Raw genomic sequence first — 16,657 nt, 5'->3', positions numbered from 1 at the left:
TTGGTATAATGGTAGAAGACGCCACAACCTAGTGCGATTCTAGATTGATAAGTCACGAACACCTAGAGAAATTCTAAGGTATTCAAGAAGCCTTGGAGAAACCAAGAAAACTCTCAAAATCTGATTTATTCATTGAATGCCAAAACCATTGGAAGTGTAGGCTATTTATAGCCTTACATAGAGATGAACAACTAAATGTGGAACTAGTCTAGAGTTGTGGTCTTGGCTAAGACTAACAATTGTAGGCTTGACTATTTCCATAAGACTAAGAATGAGGTCATCCCTTAGGTAAACAACCTTATGAGGTCATCCCTTAGGTAAACAACCTTATGAGGTCATCGCTTAGGTAAATAACCTTATGAGGTCATCGCTTAGGTAAATAAAAGCAAGGCTATGGACCATTAAGCCCTTATTACAAACGACTTAACTAAAATAGCAAATGTGACTAGATGGGCAGAAGACGCATCCTTATAAAGCGTGTCTGTGCCTTATAACGTCTTTGCTGCGGTGAACCTGAATGAACTGCTCGAGCTCGTGTAACCAGTCCTAGTGGGACTTGAACCTTATCCGATGGCATAGCTTGACTCGTATCATTCCCCTTCTCTTGAAAGCAATTTGCCCACAAATTGAAGCATGAATGATGATAAGAAGAGTTACATGCCGTCGAGTCAATTTTGTTATGATTACCATAATTTTCATCCAATGCATAAACCACTTGCGAAGCTGGAAAGTAAACATTGTTGAACCTTGAATCTCACGAACCAGTTTCAATGTATGCCCAACTTGATCGCTTGTGATCATGAGGTAAGGATCCTCAAAGTGATGCGATGTAGATCCTATGAAATCATAATCCGGCTCGAACACACTTGCAAGGTACCAAGGCGGATTTGGTGATGTTGGAGCTTCATGTGGACTAAGAGCAAGACGAAAATCATAATGGTCATTGAGGTACGTGTTCTTTAAACGAACCCTTGGTACACAACGATCCCTAAAATGTGGAGTGTTCCCTTCAAGACGAGCTCGAATCAACTCCCCTTTGGTGTGGACTGATTTGAGTTGACATTGTTCCATGAACGGATACCAACGGGGTTTAACTCTTGGAGTGCCAACTCCATGGAGGCTTGCAAAGTCTACAATTGATTTTGGAATGGAACACACCAAGATCAACTCAACTTGCCTTTGCTTGATCTGTATAAAAGTAGAAACACTAAACAAAGCGAAGGTAAGTTCGTTAGGAAAATAATAGGCCTTTACCGGGTTGCTCAAGATCAGCCCACTTTCTCTCTTTTCTTCCTTTTTACCACCCATCTCATTAGATTTTTCTATCTCTTTTTCTAGTTCAACAGCTGACCCTTTCATCTCATTACTTTCAACTCCCTCGGGTTTTACCTCTTCAGGCACAATTCCCTCATCTAGCTTTTTCTCCATTCTATAACGCTCAAGCTCACTTTTCATGCATGCTAGATCAATACAAAGTTGGTCATAAGTAAGTGATACAAGTGCAAGACGACGACTATTAAATAAGAAGGAATACTTATTAGTATGTCCGTCATATTTAATTTCTCGCCTCGACATCCATGCTTTGCCCAACAACACATGTGTCACTTGAATTGGGACTACATCACACAACACCTCATCCACATATTTGCCAATTTGAATAGGTACAAGCGTGTGTTTAGTAACCCAAACATCACCATGAGCACTCGACAACTTATACGGTTGAAGATGATCAATGGTTGGAAGATTTAATTTGTGAACCATGATAGCGCTTGCAAGATTGACTTCACAACTCCTATCAATGGCCAAGCTGCATGTTTTATCTTTGACACCACAACGAGTATAAAACCAACAATGCAACTGAGATTTGACGATGTCCAACTGCTCATTTACACCACGTAATGCCACTTCGTCGACTCCCTTAGGATCAGGATGAAGATGTTGTAAGCTAGCTTTTAAATGCCTCGTATTCGCCATGATGTATTGAGGAAACCTCTTAACTAGCTCTGATTACCAACTGATACGAACGTCGCCAACCTTGTGACGAAACCCGTAAAAGATTAGATTCAGGATCGACAAGAGGACACCAAGTTTGGAGCGGATGACCTCAACCCGTTAATCACGTGGTTAACGAACCTTGGTATAATGGTAGAAGACGCCACAACCTAGTGCGATTCTAGATTGATAAGTCACGAACACCTAGAGAAATTCTAAGGTATTCAAGAAGCCTTGGAGAAACCAAGAAAACTCTCAAAATCTGATTTATTCATTGAATGCCAAAACCATTGGAAGTGTAGGCTATTTATAGCCTTACATAGAGATGAACAACTAAATGTGGAACTAGTCTAGAGTTGTGGTCTTGGCTAAGACTAACAATTGTAGGCTTGACTATTTCCATAAGACTAAGAATGAGGTCATCCCTTAGGTAAACAACCTTATGAGGTCATCCCTTAGGTAAACAACCTTATGAGGTCATCGCTTAGGTAAATAACCTTATGAGGTCATCGCTTAGGTAAATAAAGCAAGGCTATGGACCATTAAGCCCTTATTACAAACGACTTAACTAAAATAGCAAATGTGACTAGATGGGCAGAAGACGCATCCTTATAAAGCGTGTCTGTGCCTTATAACGTCTTTGCTGCGGTGAACCTGAATGAACTGCTCGAGCTCGTGTAACCAGTCCTAGTGGGACTTGAACCTTATCCGATGGCATAGCTTGACTCGTATCACTTAAGGAAAGAAACCGAGAGAGAAAGCTCACTTCATTCCATCTTGATTCCTAGCTTAGTGGAGAGAAAACTGAAAATCTAAACTAATTAACTTCTAAATTGGGAGGTTAGGAAGCTTGGGGTGCTAAAGTTTGGAAAGGAAAGGTGAAGGATTTCTCTTGCAAGCATCTTAGAGAGGTACATAGTTGCCTTTCCTCTATCTCTTCCTTAAACTTGATTAAGTTTGGATCAACTCATACTTGTGGTAAATGATAGTTCTTTTGGTAGTTTTGATGGATATGGTGGATTTTGAGTTAGGGTTTGAGTTGTTCAGTTGTATTCCTTGTTGTTTAGAGAACATATGATGTCTATAATCTTGTATAGGAAGTTGAAGTATTGGTTCAAGTTAGAAATGTGAAGTTTATACCTTGAATGCATTAAATTCCAAATATAAGGATTGAAACTGCTCTGTTCTGACCAGCTTTATTCGTGTATGTTAGAGGCTGAATTAGGCTTAGGTTAAAACATGAAAGTTGTAGGAAATGATGGGATATAGCTGTCTGTAAAATGTTAACTCGATCTGAGCACTGTAACATATGAAATGACGGAAATACCCCTGACTGCCAAAAGCCTCATTTCGTGGACAGTTTTGAGATTTCACAAGTTTGGCTTCATTTTTCACCTTGATCCGTATCAAATCAGCCTTTGGTCAAAACACAAAACTTTTATATCTATGTTTCAGCTTTCCAACGCATCTGAAAATGCCTCAATCGGAATTGTGTAGGTTGAGTTATTACCGTTTGAATTCTGTACTGACAACCAGACTGACCATGAACTTCTGGTTCTGTAATTTGCAAGTTCGACCTAGATTAGCTATGAACTGGGTTAGGTTGTCTTCATGAAAGGTGTAACCCTTGGTCTTAGCTTCAAAGCGGTATAAGGTGCACCCCAATCCGATAAACGTAACTCTAATTGTGACCAAAATGCTATAAGATGTCAAATCTGCTGTTTAGCTTTTTGTCTTCAAAACTGATTTCCGATTGTATTATTATTACACTTGTGTTGTAATTGGATGATTTTGGAGCCTAATTGAAGGGCTATGTTAGTAACATTACTTGTGTGTGATTGTGGGGCTGAATTGATAAAAATAATGAAGCCATAAATGGCTGGAAAATAGATAAATCCAAAGGGCGTGCTACCCAAATTTTCACTCGAGGGCTAGGTAGAGATACTCGCGACTTGAGTAAGGATTTGAGGACGAATCTAACTCGAATTGTCTAGGTTATTCGAGTCCCCTTTTTGTGAAGGTATATAAGTTAGATTTCGGCCGAAACTTGTACTCTTGGAAAAATGAAATTTACGACTAATAGAAATACGTTTTCCTCGTCTCTTTGACTCAAATGGTATTTCAAAGTATAATTGCTTCAAAGTTTTACAGTTTGAAGAGCAAGCAAGAGTTTTACGAATATTCTCTAAATGAGTTTCAATTACTTGATTCTCTTTAAACGAAACGTTTAAGTTTCGAACCTTAGTTAATTGTCAAAACTCTTAAACAATGTTTTCTCGCAGATTTGGACTCCAAACACGGAGTAATACCCGAACGTGACCCGTAAAGGCACTACATCTTTTGTTGAGTGCTTCCAAATACCTGATTGAACTTGACCCTTGTGTTTAATACTTGTCTAATGTGATTACATGATATATGAGTGGGTTGATAGGGCAAGAGTGTACTTTATTGCACTTGCCCTAATGTGATTTATTCTTATTCATCGATTTCAATTGAATTGATATACATGCATATGAATTGTATCTTGTCTGGAATTCCAAAAACCCTGTGGCTAGTTAATCGAGTCAAGCCGGCAAGGGCCTGGTCGATTAGATAACGAACCCTGGGTAGTTAGTGTTGTCGAGTGTAGTGTTATCTTCTCGACTAATCGGTATACTCGAGTATTACCACCAGTGTTTATTGTGGAGTTTGGACCCGGTAAGGGGTTTGGTCGGTGGATAGAGATTGAAGTTAAGTGGTGTACTACTGGACTAGTTACTTTGCTTGAAAGTTGACGGAGTGTCAACTACTACTTGATCAAGCTACAAAGGCAACTGTATCTTTTTACGCGGAATACAGAATGTGAAATATTGGCTATCCAAAGTATATTGCTCATTTTCTTGACTTGTTATGCCCGCTATTTCACTATTATGATACATTTATTGTTAATTAATGGTCAATTTGCTATTTGGAACATCACTGAACTTTAACTCACTCCGTTAGTTTTGTTTTCCTTACAGGGGTACGAGCGAGGCGTGAGATTTGTAAAGACTAGCGTAGTCTAGTAGTTTTGAATTTTGTAATTTTACTCACGCTAGCACCCGACTCGGGTTGTTTGTACTTGGATTGTAAACTCGTTAATGTATTTGGGCGTGCATGAGTCTTGTAGTTGAATTTGAACATCAATGTATATATATTAAGTTTGAATTTGTTGTGTTATTTAGTTTCTATGGATGTAAGTTATTTTCTCGAGTTACGAGTGAGTGACAGGTTGTCAGCCTGTGCAATAATAAAACCTGCTCAAACTCAAACTAATTCCTGTAGATAGCGGTGAGCAGGGTCGAATCCACAGGGACTGGGAGTAATTATTTCTTTTCAAATTCACAGTGACAAGGGGGATGTTTTATATCAGGGGTGATAATTAAATAAATTCAAATAAGAAAATAAAAATAAATAACTAACTAAAAATTAACTAACAATTCACTAAACTTAGAGTAACAATAACTAAAGGTCTAAAACAATTAAAACAAGAAGACAATTAAAAAGTAAATAAAATAGGCAACTAAAAATCAAATGGCAATGTACTAAAATCAAGGTAATATTAATTAAAGATCTAGCCAAGAAATAATTTCAACAATGGTTCACCTAATTGATCATCGAAGCAAGGGCAATTCCAATTATTAATCAATAAATAGGTTATAACTACCAAACAAGCGATGGCAGTCAATCCATCCTTACTGTGTCGATGATTAAGGTACGCCCGTTAATCACTACTCTAATTAGGAAATAATCCTAGTTATGCCCGTAAGATTTAATTTCCCAATTGCCTTACGTATTAGAGGAGCCCTATTCTAATCAAATAACGCACTACCAGGGTTATTTCAGATTAGCCCGCGTATTCCCCTGACACGAATCTAATCGTGCCAATTGTCACTTATTTCAGGACAATTAAACAATTACGGATTTAATGCCCTAATTGACAATAGGTTACCAAATCAATTAATTATCCGGATCCAAGACAATCAATTAATTGAATAACCATAAGCATAGCAATCAAGGAATATGCGAATACCAATAAATAAAAGGAAAAGATTAAATTAAATCGATTTCACAATTTTTAGGCGAACCAAAACCTCCGTTGTCCCTCAGCTAGATTGAAAAAAATTAGCTCATGTTCGATGCGAAAAACCCACAAGAAATTGTAAAGAGAGCCGCGGCCATTGTCCCTTGAAATTGGGGAAATTCAATTCGGTTCCAATCAAGAAGGGAGGCAAGCTACTGGAAGTTATCAATTTGGTTTTGCTTGTCTCCCACATACGAAGGGAAAAACTACTCTAAGAACCAAGTAGGAAAAGTCAAAAGTAAAGCTATTCCCATTTTGCTCCTGACATGCGCAGGAGAAGTCCAAAACAAAAACTTCAAAAGGAAAATCGCAAGCTAAGCTAAAAACTGTGTCTTTCCTTCTGCACGATCCTCTTTTTATCTCATTGCTCCGCCCCCCAAGCTCTGTGCAGCGGCCGCCCAGGGAAAATAACATTTCGGCCCAATGACCGAAAAGGGCTTGTGTCCTTTTTTTTTTTCAAAAATGCGCTTGCAAGCCTTCTATTTAATTTTTTTCCCGATGACTATTAAAGTAGCATTGATTGTGGTATTTTTTATCTACTCCCTGAAATAAATGCAAATTACAAAAAATGAAGTCCAAATCAAAAACTTCAAAAGGAAAATCGCAAGCTAAGCTAAAAACTGTGTCTTTCCTTCTGTACGATCCTCTTTTTATCTCATTGCTCCCGCCCCCAAGCTCTGTGCAGCGGCCGCCCAGGGAAAATAACATTTCGGCCCAATGACCGAAAAGGGCTTGTGTCCTTTTTTTTTTTTTTTTCAAAAATGCGCTTGCAAGCCTTCTATTTAATTTTTTTCCCGATGACTATTAAAGTAGCATTGATTGTGGTATTTTTGATCTACTCCCTGAAATAAATGTAAATTACAAAAAATGGGTAGAATTTAGCAATTAATCCACATCAAGTCAGGTAATAGGAAAAATTAATAATAAAATAAATGATAAAATTGTAACCTATCAATTCCCCTCACACCTAAACCATGCTTGCCCTCAAGCATGATAACAACAAACAAACACCAATATCTGACAATAGCTATTGCTCCACCTATCATATTGCCAAGACACCAAGAAAAACATAGATCAGGCCTCAGTGATCAAGATCCAAGAAACATCATCTCGGTTAGCTTCTAAACTACAAACTCTTCCAATTTCAGGTTAACTAATCTAAGAAAAGGGAATGGTGCACAACATTTAATAGCAAATGGTCCAACTATTAACCAAAATCTCCATATTAAGTCCATAAATCGGCAAGCTAACCTCTGACACACACTAACACAACCTGCACTCTTTTTTTTTTCTTTCACGTCTCCTACTATTTATTCTTTTTTTTTTCTTTTCATTTTTCATCATTTTTTTTCTTTTAATAATAATAGCACAAAAGACTTAGTCTCTAGCTATTGGAGCCTTTTGACGCGAACTCCGACATTTTTCAGATGAAGGGGCCCGGTTACTCAGATCCTATCGCTATACGACCACGTACTCATAGAAAGTACTACTTTTTGACGCGAGAATCGACACTTTAAGGTGCAGATCCCCGGTTACTTAGTAGTAACTAATAGTGGAGTACAGTCAAACTTATTCACAGCCAAATAATGCAAAAACGCAAAATAACAACACTAAAAAAAAAAAAAAATAGGGGCAGCTAGCCTCATTATTGCCCAACATGGAGTGTTAGAGTCAATATTGGACCAATTCACATGAAAATGCCAACAGTCATTCCCTATGTCTAGAAAAGTTAACAAAAAAAATCAAAAGAGTCAAGCAGTCACCGATATTCACCAAAGAGATGTTTTGGGATTCAACCACATTTACTTGACACACTTTCATTATTAAACTTGGCAATAGTAGCATTAGAGGCAATAATCCAATATCAAATTTTTGGCATTCACATGAGAGCTAGACACCAACAAGAAAGAACGAAAATGAACGACAGATGGACAAGTCACGAACTAGAAAGAAAACTAGAAACTAAAAACTAAAAGAAAAACATAGGCACCCCATTAGAGCCCCCCCACACCTATAGGACACATTGTCCTCAATGTGACAAACAAACTGTAAAAGTGGGAGAGAGGGCAACTACACTTCCCTAAATCTGGGTCAAAGTGGAGGGTGAGGTGGTGCTGGGGGCGGGAAACCCGAGTGCTGCAGGAAAGCCGCCAAATTTTGTGCCATATCCGCCACATTGTTGTCGATGTTAATCATCCGGGCCCCCAAATTCTAAACCTGCGTCCGGAGCTGGTGCCAGTCCTCAACCCTTGCTGGTTGAGGGGGCTGAGGGGACATTGATGGGCCAGGATCACCGCCAACTGGGGCCGAACGGGTGAAAGAAGAGTTAGGTGGGGCGCGGGGCGGTCCCGGGAGGACAAAGCGGTAGCGGCCATCGACAAGCTCCAAAACCCCCATCTTTTCTAAGCGGTCAGCAGTGAGATATTCCATGTCGCAGGCCAAGTGTAGATTGTGATCCTGAAGAGTGAGCACTCCTAGCTGGACTGCTAAGTGTGTGATGTAAGACCCAAGGATCAAGGGTTTATTCTTCTTCGCCATAACGGACTTGAACTGAGCCGCCAACCAACACTCCAAATTGACCTTGAACCCATTTTTCATGCACCAGAGGAAGAAGAGCTCCGGCCGAGAGATGATACCCGAACTGTCCTTTCTACCCGAGTAGCTGTAAGCTAAGAGACGCTGTACATATCGAGTACTCGGGTCCTCCAGAAAGGAGCTTCTAGACCAAGACGGGTCATAATGCTGCCTGTCGACAGACATATCCTCCCACACATCGTGGTAAGCGGAAAGAAATGGCTCCACATAATCGCAGGCACTCTCGCCGTATTCCCTAGTCTCTGCATACTCCCGAGTGATGAAACCGAAAGCCAGGTTGAACTGGGTAACGGAGAAACTGAATTCTTGACCCATGAGATGGAAATGGATGACATCGGGAGTCTCAACAGTATACCTCGCAGGTAGTTCAAATTCGAAGGTGGAGTAAAATTCTCTCGTCAACTCGACAAAGGCGGGCTGGAAGATAGTGAGATAGGGGCGCCATCCAATGGCGGTGTACATGAGCTCAACCTCCTCTTGGATACCCAGAAAAGCCATAGTAATGTTGTCCGCGCACTTACACGGAATGATACGCCGCTCACAGGCTTGAGCATAACGCCGCTGATCGGCGGCCCTAGTGAACTCCAAATGCCCTCTAAGGTGAGCGCCTGAGGCCACATGGGCTCTCCTACTCCGGCCTAATCAGGTTCGGATACCAGAAGCAGAAGGTTGGTTGATAGGGGTGTTGACTGGAATGGAAGGTTGGGGTGGAGGCTGAGAGTGAGAGGTTCTAGACCTAGAAGACGATTTGGGTCTCACCATGGCCTCAAATAGTCAACTCAATTAACCAGAGATACAAGCTCCAACAATTACAGCAACCCGCAGATGCAATTAGCAGAGATACAATAGGATCCAACAAATGCAATTCAGTAGTCACCAGCGTTGCCCAACTCAACAATCAAAAGCAAACACGGGCTACTCAAGCCCAAATATGGTCAACAAAGCAACAGTTGCACTCCAAAATCAACAACCAGAAACTGTTATGGACAACTGGAAACCAGCAAAGTCACGTCAATAAGCACAGGGATTACCTAATTCAGTCAGTCAACAAACAAACTCGGGCCATCCACGGTCTCCACGAATGCGCTCTAAAATTTTAATGAATGCCCCCACCAGTCAAACCAAGACGATCGCCCCCAATTATATGCTAAATCCAGCAATAGAGGTGCAGAAAATTAGCAATAGCAACATAGTCACACGGTCTTGGCAGTTGATCAAATATCCAACCAACTCGAGTTAACAAATTCCAGAGAAAACATACCAAAAATAGCACCTAAAAACTCAACAAATGCCCCTCAGCAGTGAGCCTCAAGAAGTGAACAAGTCAAGCAATAATAGTGGAAAACTCAGATGCTAACAGCTAAATCTCAAACCCCCAGCTTCCAAGCAGTCAGCAAATAGAGTAGAAATGACCCCGTGTAGCCAAAATACTCACACAATTGATGACACAATGTCAACAACAGACCCACATTAATGAACACTTCCAACGACAGCAAATGGAAATAAGGAGTTGGGAAATGAGTGACAAATACCCCACTGTCGGATATTTGAAGAAGGCGGGTTGGTGGTGGCAAACCGAGAGATTGAGAGAGAAGAGGCGTGAGCTGCTGGTCGGAGCTCTGGCGGCAGCGAGGTAGAGCACAGTGCGAGGTTGGCGTACGCTAGAGGTGAGATGGGGCAGAGGCGGCGGCGTGCTGGGGCAGAGGCAGCGGCGTGCGGTGGTGAATCGAAGAGAGGAGAGCTCGCGCGAGGGCTTCGGGTTGTGGCCAAGGAGGAATGGCGCCGCGCGGGCTGGTCGCTGGTGGAGCTCGACGCGCGGACAGTGGAACGGCGTGCACAAAGGGCGATGGCGAAGGGTTGTGGGCGATGGTGGCGGCTGGTTGTGGACAGTGGAAAGCAGCGGTGTTGGCTGGTGGCGCGTGCGAGGTCGACGAGGAGTTGGTGACGCGTGCGAGGTCGAAGAGGAGCTGGTGGTGCGCGGTTGGGGAGTAGCGGCGGCGCACCAGCTGGGCATGAGATGCGGCAGGTGGAGTGGCGGCGTCGTGTGCGAGGAGGAAAGAAAGAAAGGGCGAGTAGGGGCAGCGGAAAGAAGGAGGGAAGAAATGAGGAAGAAAGAAGAAGAAAGAAAGAAAGAAAAAAGAGAGGAAAGAAAGGAGAAAAAGAAAAAAAAAAGAAAGAAAAGGAAAAAAATAGAATTTTTTTTTCAAAAATTGTCGACCTCTCTTTTTTTTCCCTCTTTTTTTTTCTTGTTTTATTTTTCTTTACGGAAATTAATCTTTTAATTTTTTTTGTTTTTTTTAATTAATTTTTTTTCTTATTATTATTTTTAATAAATTTTTTTTGAACAACATTATTATTACATAATTTATTTTCGAAATTAGAAATTAGAAAATAACAGAAAATCCATTCATAACTTATCTCTCTCTCTCTTTTTTTTTTGAATCCTTACCTTTCCCGCGAACGTGACGTGGGCATGTCAAGAAGGCACGGAATAAGGAGTTCTTCAAGTCGCTTGACGTGGGCACGTCATGAGGACAAGAGAGTTCTCTGACCATGAGCTCTTCATGGGACTTGGCGCGGGCACGTCATGAGGATCGAATCCCTTTCTAATGATTCTGATCGTGAGCTCTCTATATGTCATGACGCGGGCGCGTCATGAGAGCAGGAACCCCTTCTGACAATTCTGATCATGAGCTCTCTATACGTCATGACGCGGGCGCGTCATGACAGAAGGACACCTACAAATCATCAAAAATGAAAATTGAAGCCCGAAATCAGTCAAATTCAAGGAAAACATATTTAAACTATCACACGAAATCAAAACAAACAATTAAAAGAAATAATTGGGTTGCCTCCCAATGAGCGCCTTTCTTTAATGTTTTTGCCTAGACATGGTAAAGTGTCACTGATTCGGACACGGTGGTGCGTCTAGACTTATTGTCTCCACCTCTCCACTTGAAAAACTTTCGTAATAATGCTTGAAACGGTGTCCATTCACCACAAACTTGTTGTCTGTCTTAGCACTCTAGATTTTAACTGCACCATATGGAAACACGTGAGTAACAATAAAAGGTCCAATCCAACGGGAACGTAGCTTACCTGGGAAGAGTTTAAGCCTGGATTGGTACAGGAGGACCTTCTGACCAACTTCAAAGGTTTTCCTAGAAATTTGTTGATCATGAAATGCCCGGGTTCTCTCCGTGTAAATTAGTGCATTTTCGTAGGTTTCGTTCCGGATCTCCTCCAGTTCTTGCAAATCCAACTTTCGCTGGGCACCGGCCTCTTCTAGGTTCATGTTGCATTGCTTTATCGCCCAAAAAGCCTTGTGCTCGAACTCCACTGGTAGGTGACATGGCTTCTCGAATACCAATCTATAGGGTGACATCCCTATGGGGGTTTTGTACGCCGTGCGGTAGGCCCAAAGAGTATCTTCCAACCTCTAACTCCAGTCTTTTCTATCAGGTCGCACCATTTTCTCCAAAATGGACTTAATTTCCCGATTCGATACCTCCGCTTGACCATTGGTCTGAGAGTGGTACGACGTTGAGACCCTGTGGAGTACACCATACTTGCGAAACAACGCAGCTATGGTTTTGTTGTGGAAGTGCGTTCCCCTATCACTGACAATAGCTCTTGGCATTTCAAATCGTACAAAAATATTAGACTTGATAAAATCTGCAACTACTTTCGAGTTATTAGTCCGAGTGGCCTTAGCCTCCACCCATTTAGACACATAATCAACTGCCAGCAGAATATATATAAAACCAAATGAAGTAGGAAAAGACCCTATGAAATTTATACCCCAGACATAAAAAATTTTGACAAAAATCAACGGAACTTGGGGCATATGATCTCTGCGGGCTATATTACCTACCCGTTGACAGCGATCACATGACTTACAAAACATATAAGCATCCTTAAACAATGAAGGCCAATAGAATCCACTTTCTAATACCTTATGAGCAGTTCTCTTGGGTCCAAAATGACCTCCACATGCAAAAGTATGACAAAAGGTTAAAATTGACTGAAATTCAACCTCACCTACACATCGCCTCATCACTTGATCTGCATATCTCTTCCACAGGTACGGGTCATCCCAGATGAAGTACTTGGCATCGCTTTTCAATTTGTCTATCTTTGATTTTGGCCAACCTGCAGGGAGATTACCCGTTACTAAATAATTGACTAAATCTGCATACCAAGGCAATTGAGAATTTAAAGAAATTAGATGCTCTTCAGGGAATGCATCCTTCAATGGCTTATTCTCTTCTCCAACGGGTATACGATTCAAATGGTCAGCTACTAGATTCTCTGAGCCTCTCTTATCCCTTATTTCCAGGTCGAATTCTTGCAGGAGCAAGATCCACCTTATGAGTCTCGGTTTGGCATCTTTCTTGGTCATTAGGTACCTTAAAACTACATGATCAGAAAATACAATAACTTTAGCACCTAACAAATATGACCTGAATTTTTCTAAAGCAAAAATAACTGCAAAAAGCTCCTTCTCAGTGGTGGAATAAGTCAACTGGGCCCCATTCAAAACTCGAGATGCATAGTAGATGACATGAGTTACCTTTCTTACTCTTTGCCCCAATACAGCCCCTACGGCATGATCACTGGTATCGCACATGATCTCAAATGGCAAACTCCAATCGGGGAACTGGATGATCGGGGTGAGGTCAGTAGCTCTTTCAACTTGTTGAAAGCTTTCTCACACTTGTCGTCAAACTCAAAGGTCACATCTTTTTGTAAGAGTTGGAACAACGGGGCCCTAATTTTTGAAAAATCCTTGATGAACTTTCGATAAAAACCTGCATTTCCAAGAAAAGAACGCACCTCCCGCACATTCGCGGAGTAAGGTAAGGCAGATATAATGTCTATTTTAGCCTTGTCAATCTCGATGCCCTTAGACGATACAATATGACTCAGGACTATCCCGTACTCAACCATAAAATGACATTTTTTTCAATTAAGCACGAGATTAGTCTCAATACATCTTAATAAGATCAATCTCAGATTATCTAGGCACGTATCAAAACTATCACCATACACACTGAAATCGTCCATGAAAATTTCAATAATTTTCTCCACATATTCAGAAAAAATACTTACCATACACCTCTGGAATATTGCAGGTGCATTGCACAACCCGAATGGCATCAGTCTGTATGCAAAGGTCCCGAACGGGCATGTGAAGGTCGTCTTCTCTTGATCCTCTGGTGCAATTGTTATCTGAAAATATCCTGAAAATCCATCCAAAAAGTAATAGTAAGCCCTACAAGCTAAACGTTCAACCATTTGGTCAATGAAGAGGAGAGGGAAATGGTCCTTTTTGGTGACGGCGTTCAGCCTACGGTAGTCAATACACTGCCTCCATCCAATGGGTTTCCGCACTGACACGAGCTCACCCGTTTGGTTGGCCTCTACCGTCACTCCTGCCTTCTTTGGGACTACCTGGATCGGGCTCACCCACGGGCTATCTGATATCTCAAAAATGATCCCCACATCTAACAGCTTTAAAATTTCTTTCTTCACCACTTCCATCATGAGGGGATTGAGCCTCTTTTGAGCCTGCCGTACAGGTTTGGCATTCTCTTCAAGTCTAATCCGGTGCATACAGATGGAGGGGCCGATCCCCTTAATGTCTGCGATGGTCCAACCTATCACCTCTTTATGCTCTCTAAGGACTCGGATCAGCTTTTTCTCCTGGGTTTTTGATAGAGCCGATAAGATAATTACCAGGGGTGTCTCGTTGTCGCCCAGATACGCATATTTCAAGTGCTCTGGTAGAGGCTTCAACTCCAATAAAGGTGCCTGCATCACAGATGACATTACCCTCTGGTGAGCTTCGGGAATAAAAATAGGCAAGACTTCATACCTTTTTGTGGTGGTCGGCAGTGAGTGTAATGCGCCTATTGTGCATTTTAGATCCTCGCTCCACTCCACCTCAGGCATCGTCTCCAACTTGAGGTGTTTGGTTAGAGTCACCTCCAACTCATCCTTGCCAACAGTTTCAAATACTTCATGCACCGCAGGATCAATAGTACTTACAGAGAAAACAGAGCTAAAATTGGAGTTTGAGGGGTATTTCATGGTATCAAAGATATTAAAATGAACAATTTTCCCATCAAACTCCATAGATAGGGTACCCTTGTTAACATCAATTTTAGTCTATGATGTGCTCATAAAGGGTCTACCTAATAACAAAGGTGAGGGATCGGGTGAGTGATCATCATCCATATCAAGTACATAAAAATCAGTTGGAAACACCAAATATTTAACTTTTACCAACACATCTTCAACCAACCCATCAGGATATGCATTAGTTCGGTCAGCTAATTGAATGATTATCCCAATTTCTTTTAATGGATCTAGTTTTAGAGAAGTATAGATAGATTTAGGCATGACATTAATTGATGCTCCCAGATCCAACATGGCCCTTCTAATCACAGTGTTGCCTATCCTACATGGGATAGTAAACATACTTGGGTCCCCGCACTTTGGTGGAAGTTTTCTCTGCAGGACCGCTAACACATTCTCCCCAACAATGACCCTTTCATCTCCCCTCAACCGCCTTTGGTTGACACACAAGTCCCTTAGAAACTTGGCATACTTCGGCACTTGTTTGATTGCGTCTAACAGGGGATATTTATCTCTACCTTGCGAAACACTTCCAGGATCTCTTTCTCCTTATCTTGTTTCTTCAGTTTGTCCAACCTGCTAGGAAAGGGAGGCGGGTTAGTCCTACTTGTAATGACTGGGTCTGGGAGTACCTTTGGATTTGTGTCATTGCTGTCCTCCCTCTCAAGCTCATTTTCGATCTTTTCCTCATCCTTGTCCTTAGGGACCACAAGTTCAGGCCCCTGAATTTCCTTCCTGCTCCTTAGAGTCATTGCGCTCACGTTCTTCCGATTTAATTCAGGCTGAGATGGCAATTTACCTTGGGTTTGGGACTCCAAACGGTTGATTGTTGTGGCCATTTGACTCATCTGATTTCTTATGTCCTGCATTTCGGAGTCCCTCCTTTGCTGATTTTGCGTAATGGTTGCCATCAGTTGTTTCATCATCTCCTCCAAAGATGGACCAGATCTTGGGGGCGGAGGTGGTCGGGGTTGGTACTGCTGCTGGTATCCTGGTTGCTTATTTGGCACGAAATTAGACTGCCTGTTCCCTCCATAGCTGAGGTTGGGGTGGTCCCTCCAACCAGGATTGTAGGTACTTGAATAAGGGTCATGGGGCTTTCTTGGCGCGGGCGCGTGACCAGCCATGTTCACTTGCTCTGCATTTTCTTCTTGAATCATTGGGCACATCTCCGTGGAGTGATCCATACCAGTGCAAATCCCGCACACCTTAGCCTGAGATGCATTTCCTACAGCTAGTTGCCTAACAAAAGAAGTCAACTCTGTCAACTGCTGCTGGATAGAAGATGTCTCTACCTTATTTACCTTGCGTATTGGGACATCCTCCATCGTACCGAATTGTTACGAATTCTCTGCCATTCCCTCAATTAATTCCCATGCTTCCCGAGGGGTTTTGTTCACCAGTGCTCCTCCACTCACGGCATCAATTATGCTCCTGTCTCTAAAAATTAGCCCCTCGTAAAAATATTGTATGAGCAATTGCTCACTTATTTGGTACTGGGGGCACTTGATGCACAACTTCTTGAATCGCTCCCAGTACTCATAGAGCGACTCCCCTGGATGCTGCTTGATACCGCAAATTTCTTTCCTTAAACTCGCAGCTCTGGACGCAGGGAAATATTTATCTAAAAATTTTTTCTTCAACTGGTCCCACGTGGTGATACTACCTGGTGGTAGGTAGTATAACCAGTCTTTTGCTGAATCCTTCAAGGAGAAGGGAAATGCCCTCATTTTTATTTTCTCTTCTGTAATTCCCGGGGGCTTCATACTATTGCACACGACATCAAACTCTTGCAAATGCTTATAAGGCTCCTCACCTGGTAAACCA

At 41.8% G+C, this 16,657-nt stretch overlaps 1 non-coding gene across 1 annotated transcript; it reads left to right on the top strand.

Moving 5' to 3' along the window:
* The first annotated feature begins 16,318 nt into the window (after positions 1–16,318).
* On the top strand, positions 16,319–16,425 carry LOC113719744 (small nucleolar RNA R71). The gene has a single exon (XR_003455002.1). It is a non-coding gene; the product is annotated as a small nucleolar RNA R71 (small nucleolar RNA).
* The last annotated feature ends 232 nt before the right edge of the window (positions 16,426–16,657 follow it).

Source organism: Coffea arabica, chromosome 11e, assembly GCF_036785885.1.
Source record: "Coffea arabica cultivar ET-39 chromosome 11e, Coffea Arabica ET-39 HiFi, whole genome shotgun sequence".
NCBI lineage: Eukaryota > Viridiplantae > Streptophyta > Magnoliopsida > Gentianales > Rubiaceae > Coffea > Coffea arabica.
Note: the sequence above shows the minus strand (reverse complement) of the source record. Positions and strands in the feature narration are given on the sequence as shown.